Genomic DNA, 8726 nt, shown 5'->3' on the forward strand with positions numbered 1-8726 from the left:
TAAAAAAATTTTACCCTTCTTTTAAAATTTAAAATCAAGAAAATTAACTTTAGTAAATTTTATAGAAAATATTTTCAACCACAATTTTGAAACAGTAAAACAGAAAAATAAAAAAGAGCAGAAAAATAAAAGACATAAGATTTATAGTGGTTCGGTCAAACTTGACCTACATCCACTCCCCGGAGGCACCCTCCGCGTATTGCACTAATACCACTAGTAACTCTCCTTTTGCACCCACAGCAAGGCAGAGAAGCCTTTACAAAACTCTCTTCCACCACTACCCGGTGCGGTAGAGAACCGCCATCCTTTTACACTCTTCCTAGTGTTGGAAGAGAACTGTCCGTCCTTTCACACTCTCCCGGTGTCGGCAGAGAACCCTTCATCCTTTCACACTCTCCTAGTGTGGGCAGAGAGCCCTTCGTCCTTTCAGACTCTCTTAGTGTGGGCAGAGAACCCTTCATCCCTTCACACTCTTCAGAGAGTGTGAGCAGAAAACCCTTCGTCCTTTCACACTCTCTTAATGTGGGCAGAGAACCATCTTTCCTTTCACACTCTCCCGGTGTAGGCAGAGAACTCTTTATCCTTTCACACTCTCCTAGTGTGGGCAGAGAACCCTTCATCCTTTCACACTCTCTTAGTGTGGGCAGAGAACCCTTCGTCCTTTTACACTCTCCTAGCATAGGCAGAGAACCCTTCGGCTATTCACACTCTCCAAGTGTCGGCAGAGAACCGGATCTCCTTGACAGATCTTCTTCATAAGAAATCTAGAAGGAAGAGATAAAAGAGTGAAGTAAACACAATCAAAAGTTAAAATTCTTACCTTTGAACACAAAGTGAAGCCTTCACACTCCAGTAGTAAGAATCCTCCTTCGAACACTCTCTCAAACTATCTCCTTGACTCTTCTTTCAATAGGCACGAAGATCAGTAGACAAAAAGATTAAGTGACAGTCTAAATTGGACTATTTATATGAAAGACAAGAAAAACTATCCAAAAACTACAAATTTTCAAGTCAACACAAAGTTGATCGTCCCGTACGATTGTGGATCGTCCTGGACGATTTTACTTAAATGTGTGAAAATGAACCAAATGTATATTGGTACGAACTGAAATCGTACCCAAGCATCATCCCGTATGAACTAGGTTCATCCGGTATGAACAGTTATACCATAGGTCGGTTCCCAAAAATTGCAGGACGTCGCAAAAATTTGAAGAGTCAGTTCACTTCATCCTGGGATGAATATGAGTTCGTCCGGATGAAATTTTTATAGAGAACATTTCATCCTGGGACGAAATTGCGTTCGTCTGGATGAAAATTTTTTAGAAAGCATTTCATCCTGGCACGAATATGAATTTCGTCTGTACGAAAATTTTCCAGAGGACATTTTATCTTGGGATGAATTTGAGTTTGTCTAGATGAAAATTTTCTAGAGAGCTTTTCGTCCTGTCACAAATATGAATTTCATCTAAACAAAAATTTTCCATAGAACAAGTCATCCTGGACAATCAGGACTTAAAAAAAATTTTCAACTCTTGTTCGTTCCATTGCTCTTTAAAGGAGATAACTGACTTGATCATCCCGTATGAAGTATGTTCGTCCCGTACGATCAGTATAAATTTTTAAGGATCTCCTTAAGTGTGTGTGTGTGTGTGTTTATTCACTCAATTACAATCACTCCCTCTCAAACTTAATTCAAATAAAAATACAAGCTTCAACTCATAAAATCTCTTATGTTAAATTTGATTTGAAGTATTTAGTAGTCTGGAATTTGATTTTCCTAAAATATTTGTTCACACAAGAGCAAAAACAAATATTTCAAAAAGTGCTAGGAGATATCAATACATAAAACAATAATATTTGGAATCATAAAAAATATACAAGTTGCAAGAAATGTAAAACATGCAAATAGTAACTCTCTTAATAATCTCCCTCTTTTTGATGATGGAAAAACAATTATTGTTTGTATAATTTCAAATTTTAAGAATCTCCTAAACTCACCCTGAAATAATGAACACGTGAAAAATAAGGAGGCATTTGAATCATAATTTTTTGTTTTCAAAATTTTTAGAGATACAAAACAAAACAAACCTACATACAATATGATAGAACAAACAATTTCTCTCCCTTTTTGACAACAGCAAAAAGTGAAGAAAAAAAAGACTTGAAATGTAAGCAGTCATATGAAAATCATTTGATAATTGAACCTTGAAAGTGATTGAAATAAGTTTTGCAAATAAAATCAAAATATTAGGCAAATCATAGTAATTCATAAAATTTAAGAAGAGATATAACATAGATAATAAAAAGTATTTATCAAAAACATGAATCAATTTAGACACTAAGATAGAGAAAATCATTGCAAAAAGGATTAATAAAAAATTTGTATATTTCAAATTTCAATACATAATATAAATGTATAGAAGATCAATTTGAATTAAGAGATTAAAAGATAATGGAAAGAAATAACGACCACATGTGACGCTTTGCGCATCTTTTTCAAATTTGTGGCACATTTTGTGAATCTTTTTACTGTGGGCTTATTTTGTGCCTCTTTTCAACTTGTGAACCATTGCGCATTCCTTTTAATTTTTGTACATTTGTACATTTTACAAGAGTAATTTTGATCTTTCCAAAATCAATAATAAAAAAATTTCAAATTTTTCTATGTGTATAAATATTTATTGATAAGTGAAATACAAAATAAGAAAACATCACAGTTGCAATAATAATATTAGACATTAATGTAGTCTAAATAAGAGACATGAAATTGACATTCTTAATTACTTCAAGTTATAAGCAATACTTAAATTTAAAATAATTAGATTTTCTAATGAATTTAATTTTAACTTGCATTTCAAAAGTATAGCACGTTTAAGATCAAAATTATAACGATTGTCATATAGGCTAACACAAATTTCAAAAATAAGATTAAAGCCAAAATAGGATAACTTATATTTATATCAAAATAAAAGATATTACAATCTAAGAATATGATATCAATACATCATAAGATTTAAAAACAAAACATCTAAGGAAAAAAAAGTACAACACATTTTCCCAACCTACAAAAATGAAAACAACAACTAAAGAAACACATAAAATCTAGTAAGAGTGTCCCCTGATCTAGAGGAGGAGGAGCAGCACCAAAGATGTTAAAATAAGTACTCATCATTAGCACATTGGTGCTAATATCATTCATTTGTTCTCTTATAAGCCTCATGTCTTGAGCGTACTATACATCCTGTTGTTGCATATGAGCTTCAATTTGATCAAACCTTTAATCAAAGTGAGTCTCTAAATGATCAAATCTTTGAACCAAATCCTAATAATTTGGTTCATTAGCATGTGCACGTGCAGTTTCATGTTCTTCCTCAATATCACTAATGACATGTGTTTTACTTGGTTCATCTTTATTGAAGATTGCTCTAAATGACCCGTCATTGCAGTAGAGCGGTTCTTCAAACTCTTAATCAGGATGAACCAAATTATATTTCTTTTCAAGAATGTAGGCAATTAGATGTCCTAAGGTGATGTTCTTCTTTCTTTTATGCTTGACATGACCAATTTCAGAAAGTCCATAAAATAGTCAAGGATTTGTTGGGCTTCATCTATAGGTTCTTTAGTCATGATCAAAAAAGGTTACCATAGAAAGAAGAGGAGTAATGTTGATTCTATCACCAGCTTTAGGAATTATAGAAGTTCTAAGAACATGCTGGATGATACGAGCATTACAAATGAGACAGGATACTTTAGGCATATGCTTGTTAAAATTGATTCCTCTAATCACAGTATTAATTGCATACCATTCATAATCATAAGTGGTGATCAAGGTATGTGCTCTAGCTCAGTCCTTAAGTTTAAAAAGGCTCCTAAGTTAGCCTTGGTGATTTCAAATTTTTTCTTAAAGATATAGGAATGGATTACATAATGGTCGGAGTTAAAAGACATATTTGTAAGAAAATAATGGAATATTTCTTTGTTGTAGAGATAAACTAGGGTGAGGATAAAGCCAAACTGAGTTGAAGCAAACAAGTTCATTACCTGAAAAGTTAGTTGTTTCTGGATAAGAATTCTAGAGGGTGTGATCTTGGCGGAGACAAACCTAGGAAAGGATTCATCATTGGGTTTAGAAAGGAAGTTCTTAGAAGAATTATTAGGTGGGCCCTTAGCTAGAATATTTTGATGCTTGCTTGAACTTTCCATTGATAGTATCTAAGGAATGAAAAGATTTAAAAGAAAAGTGAGAGTGTGACTGATGAGTTCAAAAGCCCATCTATTTTGAAAAAATGACTGTTCGTACATATGAAATTTTATGTTCGTCCCGTACGAAATAGATTCGTCCCAAATGAAAAAATTTTGTATGGACGAATGAATGCGTCCAAAATAAAAAGGCTTTTTGTAATCACACAACTTACGAATCATCCTTTCGTACAAACTTTTGACCAAAATAATCGTACAAAAGAACACGTGTTCGTCCTGGATGATCATAACGTATGATCGTTTTAATGGCAGTTGAAACCGTCCCCTCCATCGAACCAACATGTGCTCATTCAGACGAACCAAAGGTTCGTACGTACGAAATATAGCATTAAAAACTACCTTATCTGTTTAACTGTCATTCAGTCATCCCGTCATTTGAACAAGTTCGTCCTGGACGATCGTGACGATCATATAGACAAAGTGAAAATTAAAAATTGAAAAACTGCATGCAAATGGTTCAAAATCTGACAGTTTGACACACTACACAATTCATCCCGTACGAAAAAATTTCATACCGGACGATTGTCACTCAAAATTTTCAAATCATGCACTCAATCAAAACTAAAATACAAACACAATAAAAAAATGAATAAAATCACAAAAAAAAAACTCAAATATAGAAAATCACAATCAAAAGATTAAAAACTCATAAAAAACACACACAAATATTAACTAGAAAACACATATCAATATTACATAAAACAGTTTTAATTAAGCATTCAAATCAATCACATCAAGCCTTGTTCTTAATGCACTGAAAGTATCAAAGGCTAAAGGTTTTATAAAAATGTCTGCAAGTTGACTTTCAGTAGAAACATGAGTGAATTCAATTTCTCCTTTGGATACATGATCCCTTATGAAATGATGCCTGATGTCTATATGTTTGGTTCTTGAATGTTGAATAGGGTTTTTAGAAATACAAATAGCACTAGTGTTATCACAATAAATTGGAATAGTGCCTATAGTTAATCATAAATCAATTAACTGTTTTTTCAACCAAAGTACTTGTGCCACACAACTTCTTAATGCAATGTATTCAGCTTTTGTATTAGATAGGGCTATTGAATTTTGTTTTCTACTGAACCAAGAGACTAAAGAATTTCCAATAAACTGACATGTTCCAAAAGTGCTCTTTCTATCCACCCTACAACCTGTAAAGTCAGAATCTGAATAACCAATTATTTCAAATGAAGAGCTAAACTTAGGATACCAAATTCCTAAGTTCTGAGTTCGTAACAGATATCTTAGAGAGGTTGTGTAGAGAATGAAGATAACTGTCATATAGCTGCTAGATGCAGTAAATTACAAAGATGTATCATCCTGCTTAATAATTGGGGGTTCAATATTCTGGTATTTGGAGATTTTAATTCCTTTTTGGATGGATTAGTTAAAGCCTCTACTACTAATCCACTATTGGCTAATATGTACTGTACAGCGGTTTTCTTAACCTGGAAGAGTAGATGCAAGTTGGTTCATGGGAAGAGTGAAGATTCTGATTTTTTTATTGCTGCAAACATTGTCTCCTTAGCCACTGTTAGTAATTTTATCATTACACTTCCGAAAAACTGGGATACTAATCAGCTTATGCTGTCTTCTTCTTTGTGTCCCCCTCCAACCGGTTGGATAAAGATAAATATTGATGCCTCGTTAAAAAGTAATTATTTAGCAGGTATTGGCGGCATCATAAGGGATGATAAAGGCAAATTTTTATTAGCCTTTGGTACCCATTATTTGCATTGGAACATAGCACAAGTGGAATTATTGGCGGTTTACTATTTGAAGAACACCTTGAGATATTGGATGCATGAAGCACAAGGAGTAATCATAGAAGGGGATAATCTCAACATTATCAAAGACCTTCAATCAAATTTGAAGAGTTAGAAGAAGAATGGAAGAATTAAGGAGGATCTTGCTTTTATTCAAGACTTTAACCAGGTTTTTTTTTTCTCATTCTAGTAGACGTTGTAACAAATTAACCTATTTTTGTGCTAATTTAGGTTGCAACAAGAGTTTTATTTGGGAAGAGCTAAATAATGTGGAAAAAGTCTCCTATGCCAAAATCATGACTCATCAGAAATAGTTTAAAAAAAAATAGTAGGAATTTGAATACAATTCAAATCTAGCATATAAACATTATTTACCCTTTTTTAATTCAAAACATCATTTCCATTTAGGCTTAAAACGCAGCTAGTAGAAAAAAAATTTACACAATATCCTTTGTCACATAACTGGCTTATACTAAACAAATTATGTTTTGAACCTTCTACCAATAACACATTTTTAATATAAAAATACTTTAGATTTCCAATCATACCTATCCCAATCACCTTCCTTGTGGTGTTATCTCCAAGTGTAACCTTGCCTCCACTCCTGGCTTCCAGCGATATGAATTGTGCAGTATCTCCAGTCATATGCTTTGAACATCCGCTGTCCAGGTACCATATGCTCTCACGAGGTCTTGTGTGAGAGCGACCCTGCAAAATTATCAAATGTTAGACCTGGGAGGGTTCTCTTTTTGATAATTTAAAAAGAGATGCATGTATGATATATCTAATTTTATGCATCTTAGGTTTTCACACCAAATAAGTTTTCTTCTTCAAAGTATAGGTGTGAGCTATGTGTCAAATCAATCCATAATTATTACATTTGACTTTTGGAAAAGGATTTCTAAGTCTACAACTATTCATTTGTCTATTTAGAGATTCCATAAATTTATGATACAAAATAGGATTAGTAAAATCTTCAAGTTTAGGAAGTATCATATTATCCTCGAGAGCTTTTATCGTTAATTTGTAAAATGAATTCATATCTTTCAAAATTCGATTTGTATAATTTGATCTATAAATCTTCCTCTCTGATTCATCCTTCAAATTTTTAAAATCTTTTTTAAGTTTTGCATAGGATTATTTTAAATTTTGATGATTTTTATTCAGATTATCAAACTCATCAAGTAATTTCATGTGGTTGTCATCAATTAAAGCATGATCTTTCCTAAGAATTTCATGATTCTTTTGTAGTTCTTCAAATTCTAAACTTAGGCTAGCATGCATTTTCTTTATTTTCCTATATGCATCATGCATGTGTTTAAAAACTTCAAAAAGTTCTTCATAACTTAAGTCTCATACCTCTTCTTGATCTGACTGGTCAAGACTATTGGCCATTAAGCACATATTAGTGACTTCCTCTTCTTTTTTTGTCTCTGACGAGTCCGAAGTTGAGTCTGTCCAAAAAGCTCATTGGAATTTCTTCTTGCCCTTCTTCACAAAAGGTTTCTCCTCTACCTTCTCCTTGCTAGGAGTGGCTTTGAGTTTTGGGCAATCTGTCTTTATATGTCCATGTTTCCTGCACTCATAGCAAATAACAACATTCAAAACTTTTGCATTTTTGTTAAATTTACCTATATTCCATTATTGTCGTCTCTTCTACTTCCTCTTCATAAAGCTTCTGAATTATCTAGTCATTAATACGACGTCGTCTTCATCCTCAGGTTGTGAGTGTTCACTCTCAGACTTCTCCACTTTCAGTGCTATGTTCTTCTCCCTTCGTGGTTCACTTGCATCAATCTTTCTTTGGCTAACTCCTTGCTCGTAAGTAATTAGCGAACCAAGAAGATTGTCAGTAGAGTAAATGTTTAGATCTTTATACTCTGTAATTACAGTAATTTTAGCATCAGAAGCAGTAGGCAAATAATGAAGAATCTTATTAACCATTTCAGTATTCGTTAGTTCCCTACCTAATATATGTAAAGAGGTGACTATTTGTGTGAATCTTGTATACATATCAGAAATGGATTCATTAGGTTTCATGCGAAATAGTTCATAATCATGCAACAAGATATTAAGTCTAGATTGTTTAACATCATTAGTCCCCTCATATGTTATACAAAATCTATCCCATATGTCCTTTCCACTCTTGTAAGTAGAAACCCACTTGTAATCTTCTGGTTTAAGTGCACAAAAGAAATTGTTCAAGCATTTGGTGTTTAGTTGTTCTAAGTCACGTTCTTCTACTGTCCAGTCCACAAAAGGTGATTCAACTCTAACACTGTCAACTAGTCTAGTTTGTTTTGTATACACTTCCTGACTAAGATCCACATACGATAATCAAGTGACTATAAAAATATAGACATGCGTGTTTTCAAAAAATTAAAAGGAATATTGTCGAACAATGGAGGTCTAGTTATAGAGTAACCCTCAGGTATATTTCGATTTCCAAATGTAGCCATCTACGTTAATCAAAAAATAGTATAAACTTATAATTTTGAAACTAAGCTCTGATACCACTTGTTGAAACTTGTTCAATATGAATTAGGTTGTTACAAGGCAGAGAAGCTTTTACAAAACTCTCTTCCACCACTACCCGGTGCGACAGAGAACCGTTGTCCTTTTACACTGTTCCTAGTATTAGCTGAGAACCGTCTGTCCTTTCGCACTCTCCCAGTGTAGGAAGAGAACCCTTCATCCTTT

The sequence above is a fragment of the Dendrobium catenatum genome, unplaced genomic scaffold (genome assembly GCF_001605985.2).
Source record: "Dendrobium catenatum unplaced genomic scaffold, ASM160598v2 fragScaff_scaffold_1497, whole genome shotgun sequence".
In the NCBI taxonomy this organism is placed as follows: domain Eukaryota; kingdom Viridiplantae; phylum Streptophyta; class Magnoliopsida; order Asparagales; family Orchidaceae; genus Dendrobium; species Dendrobium catenatum.